At 46.9% G+C, this 18,376-nt stretch overlaps 1 protein-coding gene across 2 annotated transcripts in view; it reads left to right on the top strand.

Moving 5' to 3' along the window:
* The first annotated feature begins 688 nt into the window (after window positions 1-688).
* The window catches only part of DENND2A (DENN domain containing 2A), a 58,168-nt gene continuing 40,480 nt past the window's right edge, over window positions 689-18,376 (top strand). The window contains exon 1 of one of the 2 annotated variants that reach the window (XM_071551134.1): window positions 689-706. The gene's annotated coding sequence lies outside the window, so the exon portion shown is untranslated. Of the gene's footprint in view, window positions 707-803; window positions 966-18,376 lie in introns of those variants that run through there. The other variant, XM_071551133.1, reaches the window with a different exon arrangement.

Raw genomic sequence — 18,376 nt, 5'->3', positions numbered from 1 at the left:
TCCAACCGCCCGCACCGGACGCGGGGGGAGGGTGGGGGCGCGTTCAGCCAATCAGAGTACGGCAGTGCCGCGGCGCCCCGCCCCTTAAAGGGACAGCACCGAGAGCCCGGCGGGGTCTGTCGCCTGCGCAGCGGGAGCGTCCCCTCGGGATCAGGATACGCCGGAGCGGGACAGGGGGGAAAGGGCTGCGCTTGGGCTGAGGGCCTTCACATTTCCATCCCTTTTGTATCACAGAACCACAGAATATCCTGAGCTGGAAAGGGCACACAAGGACCATCGAGTCCAAGCCCTGGCCCTGCACGGGACAGCTCCAGGAATCACACCACGTGTCCAAACGTTTCTTGAGTCTGTCAGGCTTGGTGCTGTGACCACCTCCCTGGGGAGCCTGTTCCAGTGCGCGACCTCCCTCTGGGTGAAGAACCTTTCCCTAATACGCAGCCTCGGCTCAGCTGATGGCAATGGTGTTGCAGGCTCGAGGCATTCCTGTCCGGCCCCTGTCCCGCCATGAGTCTGCGACCCGATCAGCAGCGGGAAGCCGTGGCGTGACAGGTGTTGGGTTGGTGGCAAGTAAGGACTTTCTACGTTCTCCCGGACACTTCTGTTCACAATCAGAGAGGCGGCAGGGGCGCCTCATCTCGGCTTTTCATTTCTGGCCTCGACACGGGCAGCCCCTCTCAGCTCCCTCCGGGCACCCCCTCACCCGCAGGTACCCCTTTCGCATCCCCCGCCCCGGGTGGGCAGCACGGGACGCGACACGGCCCGGAGCGGGGAGCGGGGGGCGGGGCGGGGTGGGGCGGGGCGGCGCTCCCGCCGGAGGGCGGCCGGGGCCGGGGCCGGGGCCGGGGCCGGTGGCGGCGGGGGGCGGGCGGGGAGCCCCCAGCCGCGGGTTCGCACGCTGCCAGCCCGGCGCCGGGGCCGCGGCCGTCATGCCGGGGCACGGCCCCCCCGCTCCGCCGCCGAAGAAGGTAGGAGGGCGCGGAGGGACCGGTGGGCGGGAGCGGGGGAGAGCGGGCAGAGATGCCCGGAGCAGCCCGGGGCGGCGGGGATCGGTGCCGCTCCAGAAAAGTATGTTAATTCTGCCTTCCCTGCCGCCTCCCTGTTGGCTTTTGTGCCCTCGCAGTGCGTGCGGTGGCACAGACGGAGAGCGGGGGCCGCGATCCGAACCCCCCGCGCTCCCGGCACCGCCGCCCTTCCACCGGGAACGGGAACCGGGACCGGGACGCTGCTGCTCCTCCAGTCCCCGCCGGGTGCGGGAGGGCCGGGCCGGGTCTCGGCCGGTGGGAAAAGCGCCAGGGGGACTCGAGGAGCTGGTGGGAAGTCGAGTCGGGAGCGGTGGGGCGGAGGAGCAGCGACAGCCCCGCCGCCCAGCACGGGGCCCCTGAGCGAACCCAGCCCTGCCTCGGTCTCCGGCGCAGAACCGACGAGGAAACGCAAAGCACATTCTTTGAGGGAAGCCCGAGCCCTACTGAAGGGAACAGCCAGAGTTCTCGGTTTCGGCAAAGCTGAATCCCTCCGTGATGGTAGCCTTCCATTTCTCTCTCTCTCTGCTTTTCTCCTACTTTACCTTCGGCTGGAAGAAACGTCTGCCCTTGGGTGCAGCTGTAGCTGTAACAGGGTGACATTTCTGACTCCCGCTGCGGATCTTTGAAAATATTCACCTGTCCTGGGGAGAGAAACTCCAGCTTTCCTCCTTGCTGCGGTACCCAGGAACCATGGCTGCTAATGGGTTAGGTGTGGAGTTGATGGAGGGGAATGGTGTTTGGGAAGGGAACAGGGAAGAAGGTACAACTGCCTGATGCTGTGGTCCCAAGGTGTCAAATGCAAACTGGAGGGTAAACCGTGCCAGGTGTATTTCAGAGGTTTTGATTTTATGAGTGACCAAGAAGCGTGGCCCTTGATGTTTGGTTCTGGAAAAGGGATAGTCATGGGGGAACTGAGGCCTTCCAACTGTTTGGGACTGCACTGGAGCCTCGCAGGAGCTGGCAAGTGCTGGGAGATAGTGAGTGCTAAGCACGGGCACTTAATCCTCCTCTTTGCAAGAGCACAGTTTCTTTCCTAAAATGATCAGCAAGTTGCATGGGAGTTGTTCCTGACCCTGAGGTATTTTCAGCCACCTTTGCTCTTGCGTTTTAAGCAGGGTTCTTGCTTTTGGAGAGGAACATCTCCAGTCTGGAGCTCTGCTGGGAGGATAAAGAGATGGCCAGAGAGATTTCCATGGGACTTTCATTTGCTACTGGGAGGGAAGCTGCTGATGGTGGTGGTGGATTTAAAAGCTGGTTTTTGTGTTGGCTGCCACCTTATTGGCCGCTTGTTCTTGGTGTGTGGTAGCTTAGCCCAATAAAGTGCTGGTTCCATTTTCTGAACCACCAAAAAGGGAGTTGTTATTGCATCCTGCCAGAGGAAAGGAATGCACTTCCTTGACCCTTCTGTTGTGTTCTGGATTGTTGTCATTGGGGTAGTGTCTATGGGGTTTGGTGGTCGTTGGGTTGAGCAGAGGTTTGTTTGGTTGTTGTTTGGGGTTTTTTTAATAATTCAGACAGTGTTTCAGCGTTTGAAAATCAATAACTACCATGTTGGATCAGACTTGGAAACAACTGAAAACACAAAGTATAGAAAAGAGAGGAAACTGCAGAATTTCCCAGGGTAATATGGTGCCTGTTTGAGAAACGGAGCACTGAAAACAAAGGGCACTGGAATGACCGGGGATGTAAAAAGCAGGCTAGAGATTTATGGCTCTGCTGGGACCACTCTCTGCCTGTGGGTGAGAAGGTTGTGTGCTGAAGCCTGGCTTGGCCTTTGGCATGTCCATGTCCTCCCAGTCAATATAAGAAGTTACTCCCTGTTCAGCTCAGCTCCAAAGTACAGTACTCCTTGTAGACCACAAGTGTGTGTGGAGTGTCCCAAAGTTCAGCTTTTAGTAGTGTCCCCAGCTTGCTGCCTTGGGACATCTTTTAGGACATTTTGTCTGCAGAGACAACTTCTGTTTGCTTTCTGTTCTCCAAAACAGAGAAGGACGTTTAGGTCTTTGTCAAACACTTAAAATAGGATTGTCTTTCTCCCATACCTGGTGTATTTACATGTTAGAAATGTTCATTTTGACAAGGAGATGATAAAGACCACATCAGCTGTGTTTTTCAGAGTTGATCTTAGTTCAGGAGGAGCTTTTCCCCATAGTTATTCTTAATATGAGCCATAATAACTAATTTCTATGGACACGAATTAAAATCTGTGTTTGTTGAGTGCTCTGGGGACACAGAAGCAAGTGAAATCCTTGCCTGGAGAGAGCCCTACATGGAGAGATGCTGGGCATTTCAGAAGTGCCCCAGAAGTGTCATGCTCTTTTGGATTCCCCAAATGCATCATTCAAAGCAGCTGGTTCTCCCTTCCTTTTGTAGCACCTGACATTTATTTCCTGACTGGAACTGTGCTGAAGCTGCTCCCCGCTAAGGGGAGGCCAGACCAAGGGGAGAAAAGGCTCTGTAGTGCACCATTAAGCACATGAGAGTGGAGAAGGACCTTCCTTAAGCTTTTGTTGAGGCAGGTTAATTGTGGTGATCAGCACTCTTAGGCATCCAGAACTGGGGTATAAGCTCTTTAGGGAAGCATTTTTTAGCGGAAGGATTTAAGTAGTAGTGGCTGATATATCTGTTGGCAGGATCCCAAGAGCTGGCTGGAAGAGGCCTCTACAATGAAGGAAATGCTGAAATAGGACTTTTAATGCACTTGCATAGCAGATCCTTAAGGACTGAAGAGACTCCACAGGGAAGAAGGGAGTTGGATGTAGCTGGAAAGAAATTTCTTGTTGCATTGAAGTCCTGATGGTAAATGAGTGAACCCAGTTCTGCCTGGATACAGCTCAAATAACATCTCATCTGAGGGGTTCAGATCTGTAAGCAGTGTTTTACCCACACAAGGCAGGAGAAGAGACAGCCTGGGTTTTCAACCAAGGCCCATGTCTTTTGGTGGAAGCGTGGTACAGAACAGGCATCAGTTCAAAGTCTCTGTTAATAAAGCACTGAAAGGCATCACCACTGTCGTACATAAATAAATACTTAAGGTCCTATAGGCTGGTCCTATTCAAAATCTCTCCCACCCTTTACATAGTTCACCACCCAACTGGGTCAGGGTACCCTATGTCTATGGACATAGGACTGATGATGTGAAAGTCATAATTCTCCAGTCCTTTCCTGTCTGAAGCAGTGGGTACTTGCCTGCCACTTGTGCAAGTCTTCACCAGTTCATGTCTTCAACTCAGGGCATAGAACCTGCAGCAAAATGCCTTTGGGACTCTGCCATTATGATGGTCCAGTCCCTCCTGTGCCCAGGGGGCTCTGAGCAGTTCTGAACCATATTGTCATCACTGCAGTTGGTAACAGAGGTTGTGCTCTTGGAATCCTGGTGGGATGGCCAGGGTAGTCCTGTGCTGAAACCCCTGGGTTTGTACTGCTCTGAGGTAAATAAATTCCCTGAATATTTGCTGCTCAAATGTGGGGTGCTATGTGTTTTCAACTAAGACCCCAAAAGGGGGCTCATGGGAAATCTTCCTTGCAAGAAGCTTGAAACAAGGGAACTCCTTTCTTAATGCAGATAACATGTACTGAGAACCTAATTTCTGTCTTTTCTGCAAATAGTACTGTCCTGGGGTAAAGCTGAGGGAATTCAAGCATAGTTGGAAGGATAGAAGCTTGAAAGAGTAATGGCCTGCTAGAATGAACACTGCAAGTGCTGGTATAATCTTCATCCTCTGCTTCAGTGCGTTGTCCCTTCCCCATGTTAGGGAAACCAGCTGCAGCTGGCATACTGTTACTTCCAAGGATTTAACAGACCAGATGCAATAGTTTGTGGTGATTAAAGGTCAGTTTTTACTGATTAAACTTGTTAGGATGCAGTTCATCTCCGAGGCCTTAGTATTTTGGGCAAGATTGTCATCCTGGTGCTTGGACACTGCCAGCCAGGTTTGCTTGGAGTCTCTTGGTTTTCCTTTTTTAATCACTGGTGTGAACAAGAATTTGTCTTGACTGTTCTCTGTTACCTCTGTGTACTGTTACATGTTACCTTTGCTGAATGTGAGGTAGACCTGTGTCTGCCATCTAATGAGCAACTCCTGACTAATAAGCAACTCCTGCCCTGGGATAAAGCCTCGGGTTGCTCAGCAGCAGGGCCAGGAGAGGAGGTGTTTGCACTGCAGCCAGGCTGCCATACTTAGCCCAGGCAGGAGTCACTGGTCCTCAGTCCCCCTGCACTGCAGCCAAAGCTCTGGCTCAGCCCTGTGCTCCGGGACTGGGAACTGGAAGTGTTTATGCGATGAAAGGGAGCAGAAGATGGCTTTTACTGAGCTCTGCCTCTGCCCATACATGTGCTGGCCCAGAGCCAGGATGGAAACTCTGTCCTCATGAGCAGAGAGAGGGAGATGGGAGGAGCGAGAGATGAAGAGGGGCCCAGAAGTAGAGGGAGTTAAAATAAAAACACCAACTCACAGAGAGAAAAGCTTCTAACAGATGGGCCTGGCCATCCCCTGGGTTCTTCATTCAGTTGGCTCCACGTGCAGTGCTGACAAGATCTCATCTAGGAGTGTGGGTATGAGGCACGGACGATTTTGAGATACGTGATGGAAGACCAGAGTAAAAAGGCAAGGAAAGGAAGCTAGACAGGTAAGTCAGCTGCTGCTCAGCTCTAACTGTGATGTCGGAAGGGGCCTTTGTGACTTGCTACAATTGGTGCTGTGCCACAAATAAGGCAGATACCGCTGTGTGAGCTGTTGGAGGAGTGCTACTTTGTTTTCAAGTGTGGCATCTGTAATTGTTGCAAGTCTTGTCTCCTCTGTAAAACAGTGTTAATGCTGGTAGGGGTTTGTTCCACTGCTCTTGTTCCCTTTAGCATACATACTGCAAAGAGTTATTGATCTGAGTGAAGTCTGGTGTAAAGGTAGGTTCTCCAAGGAGATGTTGCCCATCTCCTTATTAGGTGTCATGGTAAATAATCAGATTGGCTGAACAGTTCAGCATATGGGATACTGACCTTGCTTGGAAGGGTCTTGCCTGGCAGAAAATCTGGTCTCGGAGAAACTCAAAAAAGCTTTGCTGTGAGCTCCTTTGAAAGTCTGGTCCGGATGCTTAAAATGGCAAGAGCTTATGATGGTTAGTGGCAGCTTGAATGAGGAAAGGTGCCACCTCACTTGGAAGGGGACGAAAGAGTTCTGACTGAGACCCTGCCGGGCCCTGTGACTTCTGGTCCTGCAGATCCGCAAGAGCGGGTGGCTTCTGACAAAGTTCAGCCACATAAGTTGTGTTTACAGAAACTTACTGGGGACTCTGGCAATCCACTAGAGAGACTGTTTCAGGGGACGAGGACTTGCTGCTCTTTGCAACCATAATAAATTTAAATGGCTAGATGCTCTGTGTTTTAATTAAATTTCCCTTTGGGAATAAAAGTGGTGAAGTGTTTCTGTGAGCCTGCTACACTTAAATATTCAGTACTGTGTCCCCAGTCTGGCAAGTCGTTTAAGCAGACGTGTGGGTCACAGAGCATGCTTAAACCCGCCCATCAGCGTGCTTTGGCTCCCAGTGCTCTACACCGTTCCTGCTCAGGGAAGTTTGGACTGGACTTCATGCAGTCTAATTGAAGATACTGGACTTTGAGCATAGGCTTAAAATTAAGCACCTGCTTAGGTGTTTTCCTCATTACAAGTGGTCTCTCACTCACCCACTTGTATTCTGTACAATCATTTTACGTTAGCAGTGTCCTTGAACGTTGATTTTTCTCTTCTTATCCTGTGAGACTTCTTGCCAAACACTTGCTGACAAGCCATGTTACTGTGAGCAGTTCAGGTGAGATGCTGTCACAGCCCTGGTATTTTGGAAGCATTGTGAATAGGCATGCATATGTGAATGATTAAATCAACCCATCAGGGTGTCATCTGGAGAGGAACAAATGCTGAGCTTGCTTTGCAGGCAGGGGGAGGATGAGATCCCCCTCTGTATTTTTTGCTGAAAGCTTTTCCCCTCTGCAGATGTGCAGCTGCTGTAGTTGTTTGCCAAAAGCTGGCCGTGACTTTCAGAGCTGGGGAAAATGCACACATCTGTTTGCAGAGGAGAGCAGCAAAGGGGCTTGGGTCTCCTGTCCTGGGGGATTATGTTCTTGTGATAGATAGCACTGACTGTCATGGAGGGAAATGGCAAATTTCACAGGGCACAGAAAGGGCACTTCATAAATATGAGTTTGCTTGCAAGTGTCAGCAAACACACCACCTTGCTAAATTAAAAAGAGCTCCCAGAGACTTTTCAGAGTATTGGAGTTTTCTCCTTAAAAAGAGTGAGTTCTCACAGATGATGTTTATATTTTCCACATAAAAAATTACAATGTTTCAGCTGCAAAGCATGCTGTGAATGTAGCCTTCACAGGGGTGTTTAGGTACGAATTGAGTCTTGGGTTATCCAGAGCTCAGAGTGGCTACATAGCAAAGGGAAATAAATGCCTTGTACTAAAATTGAGAAGGATGTCTGCACCAACACATGTAGCACTTTAAAAATTGACATCTGGCCAAAACCAGACCCTGGAGCATCCTCCAGAGTCTACTGATCCATGGGAGCTTTTTTTCTTGAGTTCAGGGAATCTGGGACCTGGTAACTGAGAATCTGGTTTTCCATGCCTTGACATGCAAGGCTGCATGTGCAGCAGTCCCAAGTCAAATTCTACAAGACAGTTTGTTACTGTAAAGAAATGTGTAAGGTGTTGAGCTTTTTCCAGATGATGTAAGAAGCCCTGATCTAGCTGGCTGCCATTTCTCAGCTTTGTCAAACTCTGAGAGAGGCCTGAGAGGTTTCCTGCTTGGAAACCAACACATGCTAACTGTTTTTGCATCAGATTTCTGTCTCTGTCCCCAGAGATTACTATGAGTGACTTCAAGTTGAAGCTTTGCCATGATGTCACCTCTCACATACAACAATTCTGTACTTGTGATGGTGAAGGATAGTGACAGCTATTGCTGCTTAGTCTGTGCTAAACCTTGCTCCATCAGTATCCTCTTGTTTGCACAGCAGGAAACTTTCCTTGTAGAGTGATTTAGCTTACACAAATTCAATGGGAAACCAAGGTTTCACCTGTTTAATTCCTAAATTCTTCCACTAGTTGGAGAAGGACAACTTTGGTTGTGTTTCAAGGAAAAATAGCATCCCCTCTAAAAGGTACAAATTTCATAAAATGTTGTTAGAATTTAATGAAGTGGTTTTTTTGGTTGTTTGGGAGTTTTCTTAATAACTTATTCTGACCCATAATATACTGTTTCATGTTCTACTTGATTCCTGTTTTCCTGCATATGGGGTATTTTTTTTCTGGTCCAAAGCAATCTGGAAATATTATCAGAAACAGAAACTTGGCATGTCAGAGCAGTGAAAGACTTCAACTGACCAGCAACCATTGCAGAAACACAAATTCTGGCTTTTCTGTCCTCCAAGCCAGAGTATTCACATATGTCAATCCCAGTCCCTCTGGTCATTCATGCTCAAGGCAGCCTTTCATTAGAATTTCATTATTATTACTGTTAATGGACTAGACTAGACTATTTCAGATGGAAGGAAGAACTTACAGTTATCTTCTGTTCCAGCTGCCTGACCACTTCAGGGCTGACCAGAAGTTAAAGCATGTTATTAAGGGCATTGACCGAATGCCTCCGAGGCACTGACAGAGGTGGGACATTGACCACCTCTCCAGGGAGTCTGTTCCAGTGTTTGACCACCCTCTTGCTAATGAAATGCTTCCAAATGTCCAGTCTGAACCTCTCCTGCTGCAGATTTGAACCATCCCCATGCGTCTTTTCGCAGGGCACCAGGGAGAAGAGTTGAACATCTCCCTCTATCCTTCTCTTCTTCAGGAAGATTTAGAAAGCCCTGAGGGGTGTTTTATTTTTACTTCAGGCTTCTGATAAAGATATGCTTTTTTAAAAATCAAGCCTGAGCTTGGATTACATTGATTTTTCTTTCTTTTTTAAGTAAAAAGAAATTTTCAAAAAAGCCTGGAAATAGGTAATCACCACCTTTTCTTTTTTCCTGAAGGTCTTCAGGTCTGCTGTTTCATTCTCTCTGTTGCACATGTAACATTTTTCTCTCTTTTTTTTTTTTTACTTGAAAACAATGTTTTGCAGTAGAGGAGATTTTGGTATGATTTACCATGAAATCCCTGAATTCAGAATTAAGCTGGAGATTGTGAATGCATCTTTTCTTAAGCAGTTGTTTCACAGAATCAGCATGACTTGGTGGTACAGTGATGAGGCACAGTGAGAAGAAAATATAGTTGTTATCAAATGATCCATTGTGTTCAGCTATGAATAACTGAAGCAACATAGTGCAGCTTCTACCTTTGCACAAAGAATGTGGTTCTTGTGAGGAATATCTAAAAAAATGCAATCTAAAAGAGAGTAGGTTAAGAGTAGGTATTAGGAAGAAACTCTTTACTGTGAGGTTGGTGAGGCACTGGAATGGGTTGCCCAGAGAAGTTGTGGATGCCCCTTCCCTGGCAGTGTCCAAGGCCAGGTTGGATGGGGCATTCAGCAGCCTGGTCTAGTGGAAGGTGTCCCTGTCCATGGCAAGGGCTTGGAACTAGATGATCTTTAATGTCCCTTCCAACCCAAAGCGTTCTGGGATCTAACCAACCTGTTCATAGAGTATTTAATCTAGAGAACATGTGCATTTGCTAAAATCACCATCTTTTACAAGGAGAAAAAAAAAACAACAAACCCAAAACATTTATAGACAGTCTCTTTCCTGAGCCAGACCTTTAAAGCTGAGTGTGTAATGCTGATGCTTTTGGGACAGAAGGGATGGGAATTTCACAGAGGAACCTGCATATCATCAGGATGTTGTACCAAGGAGGTCACCTGTCTCCTAGAGATGGCCTTCTTCTGTGGGAGACCTCATCTCTCACCCTGCAGGAAACCTTTGTATTCTCTTACCATCATATGAGAACCTGTAAGATTTGTGCCATCCAGAGAGGTTTTATGAACTTGAGCAGAGCAGGCTCTGCTTGTACCTCTGTAAGCAGATCTATGTTGGGGAGGAGCAGAAATGAAGAGGGTGGTGAGCTAAATTCAAGCACAGCATAAACACTGGAGCCAAATCAATACCTTCAGTGCAGCTAGGATAGGATTTCGCCTCTCACTGGACTGGAAACATGTTCATGAACATTTAGGATGAAAGGGGATGATGTTTATTGAATAGTTCAGGGGACAGGGCTTCTGCCAGGGGTTTAACTCCAGAAGACTCCTGCTCTGATACTTTGTTCTGGGTCCTGTAAAATGTGCCCTTGTGAGATGCAGTCAGTGCTGGCAGTTTTGTGGTAATGAGTTTTTCCTGTGCACATTAAACAGTATCGGGGCCCGGTCCAGGACATCATCCAAACTTCTTGGGTGGAGTATGCCCTTGTGGTTACCCTGGAATACAAAACTTGGATGCATGTTCCTGGGTTGGAAGCTTGTGTACAAATAGTTCTGCTTCAGTTGTGAGATAAGGGCTCGATGAAGACAATTGTACATGGGTGCTCTGCTTTTGCTCCATTATCAAACAGTGTGATGTGTATAAAAGAAAGTAAACAATGGAAATTAAAGTCCTTTATGTATGTATTGGCTTTAGCACATCCCTTGGAAGAGAGCAGTGAACAATATGTGCTTGTTTGATAACTCCAGTTTCTAGGTTTTCTGCCACAAAAAGCCCAAAGGAACGCTTCAGCAAAGAGAAAAAACAAATCTTCCAAATAAATGCTTTCAGTATTTCTTATTTTTGTTTTGTAGTTGGTAGTTTGGGTTTGCTTTTTGTTTGTTTTATTTTTTTAAGTTAGTTATAAAAAAAGTGTTACCTTGCTCTTTCTGAAAATATTTTTCTTTTCTAACAGTAAGAATTTACACTTATCTATATTTGCCAAGGCAGTCTTACTGATGGATTCATGGTCCCCCTAATAGCTTCCACTGAGCTGTCGAGGTTTGTTTGGCACTACAGAATTATTAGGGACAAAAGATGATGGAAATGTGTTAAGGATAGAATAATCGTTCATCTTGTTTTTTCTGCTTCCTTGCTGATCAGTTGGAGAAAGACAAAAAATATCACTTAGGGAGGGAAATGTCTAGTAATAATGTTTTGAAAGGCATTTTTTGTTTTGTTTTCTACCGAGAAAATGAGAGTGATTACTCCCTTTTACAGATATTAATGATATGTTATCATAGGTTAATCCAGGCTGGGAGGGATTGCAGGAGGCCTCTATTCAGCCGCCTTCTCCAAGAAGTTCAGGTCTGAGCTCAGACCAGTTTGCTCAGGGCTTTGGTTGGGTCTTGAAAACCTCCAGTAATGGAGACAGCAGGGCTGTTCCAGAGCTCTATTATCCTCATGGTGAAAAAAATGTTTCCTTATGTCAAGTCTCTGTGTTGTCTCTCATCTTGTCTCTCATCCAACCAAGAGAGAAACAGTCAAGGGATTTGCTTCAGGTCACACACTTTGCTACACCAATGGTTTCATTTTTATGAGTAGTAAAATGATTAAAAAGTCACCACAGAATGCGTAAACCTGAGTCATGTTTCAAAAAGGGACTGGGTGCATAGGTGTCAGTTCAGGTCTGTCATGAACCTGCTCAGGCACAGAGCGTCACTGTCTGTCTGTCTTCCGGGCTGACAGATACGAGGAAGCTCTTTAGACCATGTCTAGATGAATCAGTTCTTCTGGAAGTGCCTTTTTCAGGACTATGTTCTATTATTTCAGACATCTCCACATAAGCAAGTTCTGCCAGTTCTGTGGAGCTGGAGCTGGCACCTGGGAAGGGCCAGAGTTTGCAAGGTATGTAGGTACACGAAGGTGCAGAGGGGTGTGCTCTTAATTTTCCCAGTCATACGTTTCAATCAATGAAAAAAAAAGTGTGCTTACAGTTCTCTGAAAACGTTGATTGCTTCTACAGTCATAGACTCATTTGGGTTGGCAGAGACCTCTAAGATCGTGGATTCCAACCATTAACCTAACATGGCCAAGTCCTCTGTTAGATTGTGTCCCTGAGTGCCACACAAATAAAATGAAGAGCTAGTTCAGTCAAAGCTGGGACTTAATTGGGAGTTAAAGTAAGGAGATACAATTGCAAGTATAACTGCAAGCCTAGTAGGAATGTTGTGTTAAAAAACAAATCTGTTCCTTGGTTGTAAAATTGGTCTTAGCTTCAAAGTCGTATAGTCACTTTTGAAAAGTTTACTCTTCTCCATTTCATTTATTTATTTCTTTGTTTTCCTGCGGCTTTTCTGCCACAGAACTGGCAAAATGTGCCATCATGATGTCTTGCCAGCATTTTTGCCTGATAGTACCAGATAAGATCTTTTTTCCCCCCTCTGTTATGTAGTTTTATGGTCAGAAGCTGCACTGAAGTCCATGAGGGAAAATGTATGGATGATTATCAGCAATAGACTTGCTCCTTATGCTCTGCCCTTGTCCTGTAGGGTTGGGGACCCTGTAAAGAACAAAGAGTCCTTCTTCATGTTTTGTGTTCAGCTTGCTCAATTCCTGGCTACCCAGAGGGCATGGGTGGATGAGAGACAGGGTGATGTGAGTTGATATTCTGTCTGTGTTGCTTTCTTGTCCGTGATGCCAATGTCAGCACAGGGGGAAACCCGCGTGTTCACTTCCCCAGGCCATTGCCCTCCTGACACCTTCCTCTGCTGAGCCACTTCAGCAGTTCCTGAGGCTGGGATCACCCTGGGAGGGAGAAAGAAAGTATCAAACCGCATGTGAAAGGGTGGAGAAGGAAAAGCGTTTTTCCCTAAGATTTGAGGGTTTCAGTAGGGCTTTTTTTCCCCACTTTTATTGGCAGTGAGTGCAACAACCGCTTAACCACACGGACTGGGCTTGCTCCCTCCCCCACGCTTCCTCTCCCTGGCAAAGCAAAGGCGCTCAGATTTCCTCCCAGCACGGGCGGATGGCGGCTCTCAGCTACATTCCTCTTAGTACAAAAGCAAAGGAAAAAGTGCTCTCCGCACGGGCAGATGGCCGAGTGTTTCCTGGCAGCTCCACTCTACTGTCCTTTTTCCTATTGTGCTGACAAACACACACACACATGCATGCACACACCCACAGGGAGCAGCTTTCCTCCTGGAAAAATAAATAAACGCAGGCCCTCTTTGCAGAGGTTTTTTCTTTGGAGCTGTGTGGGTTTCCTCCTCATGATGACCAAATCTGGCGGCTCACATGCTGCCTGGCCCTGCTCTCTGTTGGGGAAGGCAGAGTGAGGGGATGATTTGCTGTAATGTGGCTGAAAGGTTCTGATAAAAAATAAGATCTGCAATAAGCAGATTCTACCATTGTGGTGGCCAAGATACATGGAAGAGTGGGTGAGGGAGGAAAGAGGAGATTGAACACAGCAGAGGGAAGCAGGTATCCAGAACAGAAAAGCAATCTACAGGGGACTTTTTGCTTGAGCTCAGAGGGTGATGCTTAATAGGCGCAAACTGCAGTGGCAGGTCATGCACTTGGAGCTGGTACAGGAAGGTCTCATGGAGCATGCAGATGGTACCCCAAGGTTGTGGTGATGGACACTTCAGGAAGCTGTATGCTAAATCCTTGTCAGGAGGGGCAAGAGTCAGCATCCTGCACAGGGTGAAGGCCACAGAAGGAGAGATTTGCTGAGGCTTCGTTTGTCTCCCTGATGATAACTTATTTTGGAAGAAGTTGAGGTTCTTCATTTTAATGCTCTCATTTCCTTTCTGAATGTGAGACAATTTGTCTTCCTGCCAGGAAAGTCTTTGCTCCTCAAAGAGACCTCTTTGGGTCCTGTTTGTTAGAATAGCAGAGGTTATCTCACCACATCGAAAATGAATTCCAGTGTGGTTCATGAGCTAAACACTTTTTTTAGTGGCCAGTTGTTTCCTATGCTGTCAAATACTTGGCTTTCTTATAAGCATTACAACTCTGAATTCTTTCCAATTCTTTTTACACTAGAAGTGATTTACTGCTGTAGTAGGACTGGTATGTTTGTAACACAGCATTCCTATCAAAGGAGGAAAAGTACCTACATCAGTTAGCTACAGTGGCAGAAATGAGTATTTGCCAATTTAGTTTTGACTTTGCTGGGGACTGAAGCCAGTTTTACTGCATCTGCTGGAATCCTGTCTCTCCGTGTGGCTGATAGACAAATCTGCGGGCAGATGTGTGCTCATGTAAATCTGGTCCATATTTCTTTTGTTTTATTCTGTATTGACTACAATCATCTTCTCTGTGGGTAGTTTCAAAGCCAAAGAAAACAGGTATGGATTGCTGTCTCCACTGATGTAATCAGCAAGCAAGGATTCACCACTAATGTCTTCTTCAGCCTTGACTTAAAGTAACTGTATTTTCATTTATTAGGCTGCAAAGCAGAAGTAAATAGTATCCCACCTTGAAAGGGTATGAATGACCTCACTGTATGCACACATGCACTAGCACAAGCTCTAAAACACAAGGAGATGGTCTAGTAATGTCAGGAACCATCAGAGAAGAGCTGTCACTGTCCTACTCTTGCTTTCACCTCCTAGGGTCTTGGTTTCCTGATCTAGAATTACTTTTTTTTTTATCTTTTGTTCATGACTTTCTTGTAGAAAGCATAGCCTGAAAGATGTAATTCCACCTAACATTGCAATTAGACTTCCTTTTAGCGGGCTGATTGGAAAATACTGAATTATTCTCTTTCTTTCCATGTGAATTTTTTTAATATTTGTTAACTACCTGCAGAAGTGAAGACTAATCATGTCTAGAAGCAGGCATGCAAACCACACTTGCCTCCAGGACAAGTAGCCTATGTACATGTATATACATATATATACATGTATACATGCAGGACTAAATCGGTGCTTGGAAACACTGAATTAGAGTGTTGCTGTTTTGTTTGACAGGGTCATGGTTACATGGTCCCACACCTAACCCTGGAAATGCTGTGTTTTCAAGCTGTGGGTGTGTTTCCCTGAAGGAAACTGTAGGGATGGTGAATACCCTTTGAGTTGTTTTTTTTTCTGTTTGTTATGTGTTTAGAGGGAGGAACAAAGGGAAAATAAGACAAAGGGAAATATGGGACAAGCTTAATAATACTGGGTGCAACGAGCCCCACCTTTAACAGAAGACAATTCACATTGTGAGACCCTGTTTTCAATTACTGTCTCCAGGTCAACTTTTTATTTTTGTTTCAGTCTGCAGTTTTCCATGCTGAGCAGTGCCTCTGGCTGAATTACTTTTTGAAAGCCTTCAACCAAAATGTTTCAGCTGTTTCAAAGGGTGAAGCTGGGGGAGAAAATTGTTGCTGCTTCCTCTATGTTAGAAAGTACATGAGGCTTTTCTTTTGCTAAGATTAATCTTATGCTTTGAAACGGAAGCGCTGTTTGGATCCGGAATTTGTCCTTTGCCACTTCTGTGTCATCTCTACCTTAACTTTTCCAAGGCTCCATGGGAAGAAATTTTCAGCTGGCACATGATCAGCAGAAGTTTTTATAGCTAAAATCTGTGGCAGTTACCTTGTTCCCTGATGTGCTGTTCTTGCAGCTCCCTGTGCCAGGCAGGTCATGCTGGTGATCTCTCTATGGAACTTGACCTTTAGTCTTCAGCAAATGGGTGGTGAATAGAAGTAATAGACAAGAGGTGAGAGTAGTTTCTCAAGGGTCCATCTGCTTTACTACAGAACAGAGGTGGCCTAGGGATGCAGGTGAGACCCAGGGTGACCCCCTCAGTGTTGTCCCCAGCAGGTCCTCCTGGCTCCCTTCTTCTCATTGCTGAGGGTTAGCTTCTTTCCAAGCAAAGCCTTATTGCCAGCCCTGGCAGAGAGATTGGAACTAGATCATCTTTAAGGTCCCTTCCAACACAAATCGTTGAATGATTCCTTCCATGTGCTTCAGTGGTCATCGGGTTTTCCATGACAGGTGACTGATGTCTCTATCTGAGCAGACAACTTTTTACCTTTCCCCCTTTTTACTTTGCTGCTTTAGTGAGTTGAACCAAGCAGGTTGCAAGCCCGTCCTAGCTTGAAAAGGCTTTACAAGCACTGGAGCTGATACAAAGCAAGAGCAAGAAGGGAGGAAAAAAATAGGCACACGCTTAGTCAATGGAAACCATTAGATGTGATCAGGCATGTTCTTTACCAAGGGCAAGGATGAGACCACCTTGCTGGCAGCCAAGAGCGGAGCAGGGCAGTCCCTTTAACCATAGTAATCCTTTAAATCAGGTTAGTGACATATAAGCAGGCAGAGTTTGTTCTGTGTGCTTCAAGAGGGAGAAGGTCAGCAGACCAAATTATATCATAAAATTAAAGACATGTCATAACTCAGAGCACAGCTTTCCTGTGTGCAGGCTGAGCGCTGCCGACACAGGATTTCTGCATTCCTTGCATTGCAGCGTTGTGCCTCTGACACGGGGTGCATGCACAAAGAGAGAGGTTGTGGCACATCGATTCCACTTGGGGTTTTTGAAAATACAGTTTGTTTTGACACATGGGATTCTCCTGACCCCCTTGTAAGCCCTGTGGTGTAAGATATGATAGATCAAAGGGAAAAGTTAGGACAGAGTGGGATGAGGGGAGTAGGAGGCTGTGTGGGACCTCGCTCTAAAAGATACTGTAGGAGCATGTCACTTCCCAGTCATTGCTCCTTTATGGATACCTTTGCATAAGTTTATCCTGCTTTTTTTTTTCTTTAACAAATAACTTGGCCCTGATTATCTACAATTAGGATTCCATTGTGAGTGATGAACTGAACAATCCTGCTGTTAGTGTCTTTGGTCTGCATGGCCCAGAGGAGACTGACATGGCCCAGACAATCAGTGTCTGCAAAGAGGTCACCTTGCCCTAAACTAACAGTGCCCAGCACAGGATGGCAGCTGAGGTGGGAAGGCATCTCTGGAGATAGCAAAGTACAGCCCCCAGCTCAGAGTGTAGTAACATAAAGCAGTTTTTGTGAGACATTGTCCAGTTGGGTTTTGGGTGTCTTAAAGGACATAATCTCTCTAGTCTTGGTCACTCTCTTGGTAAAAAAGTTTTTTCTCATGAGTAAGCTGAATCATGCTTTCACTGGTGCACTGAGAAGCCCCACTGTTGGGGAGGTGGCTCGTCCTCCCAGACTTTGGGGTGCTCTCATCTGCAGGGCTGACTGGGAGAGGAAAGAGGTGGACTTCACAGAAGTCCTGGGAGGAGAAACTGTTGCTGCTGTGAGTTAGGAAGGGCTCATGGCACATGTTGTGGAGCTTTGGGTCAAACACTCTGAGCTCAAGTTTAAGAAAATCCTTGTGTTGCTGCTGGGTTGGTGTTGGGCACCTCGAGTCAGGGACTTCCCCTCTGTAAGGACCTTGTTTCACCAAGGGAGGCTGCTCTTGGGTCCTGTTGCCCTTTTCAGCTCTGGCTGTGTTCCTGCTTGGCTGGTGTCATCCCTGGCCTGTAGGGGCTCGCTCCTGAGCCTACTCTGCTGCCAGGGAGTTGGGGAAGGCGTGTTCGTGCTGGGAACAGGGACACTGCCTGGTGCTGGGGCTGTGCACAGGGGCCCACGCAATGGCTTCTGTGTGTGTGTGAGCACAAGCACGCATCCTCACGCCTGCTCCTTCCCCCAAAGGAAAACAGGCTCCAAACAGAGCAAGGGCTGGGGGAGGGAGCCTTGAAAGCTTTAACTGTTGGCTTCCCCTTACTCGTGTTTTTCCTGTTAGTGTTTTGTCTTCTTGGCATCCTTCCTGTTCTTTATATATATGTATGTTATATATTGTTTTCTCCTTTTTGCTGTCTGTATATTGCATGCTTTGTTGTGTAAAGCACTGGAGCAGAATGGTGTTACTTGTAGGCTTTGTCTGGCTGCTCAGAGTTATTCATGAAGGTAACTGGACAGCCAGTTTCTGTGGGCAACAAGAAATAAAACAGCGTGGTTTTTTTCTTCTTGGAGGAGGGTTTGACCAGCTGCAGGTCACTCCTGGTGCTGTTTATATGCATCAGCACTGTGGCTGGTAACCACTTAGGCACTTGGGTCCAATTTTTGTGAGAGGTGCAGAGTAAACAGAGCAAAGGAGACCTTGACATATGGCCTCCAGCATGCAGCAATGGTAATACCCATCCCCAAACCACAAGGTTCTTTGAGGCATGTTTGGTTTATTCCCCACAAACAAAATGGCAAAGAAGGGAGGCCTGGGAGGTTTGTTACCATCACTTCCTGACATTACTGGAGACAAGACTCCACACGTGATCTATGTGCTGGCTGTGAGCGTTTCTGACCATACAGACTGCAGGGTGTTGGGTGCTCCTTTGGCTTTTGACTTGGTCTGGTGGCTGCACCAAGTGCAGTGGGCCAAGCTGGTGTCTTCCTTTCCCTGAAGGTAGTCCTCTGGAAGACTTGTCTGCCCCTTAGGGGTGGGACCATGCCTCTTTTTTA

This window comes from Pithys albifrons, chromosome 3 (assembly GCF_047495875.1).
Source record: "Pithys albifrons albifrons isolate INPA30051 chromosome 3, PitAlb_v1, whole genome shotgun sequence".
Lineage (NCBI taxonomy): Eukaryota > Metazoa > Chordata > Aves > Passeriformes > Thamnophilidae > Pithys > Pithys albifrons.
The sequence above is the reverse complement of the archived record's forward strand: the minus strand, read 5'-3'. Positions and strand labels throughout refer to the sequence as shown.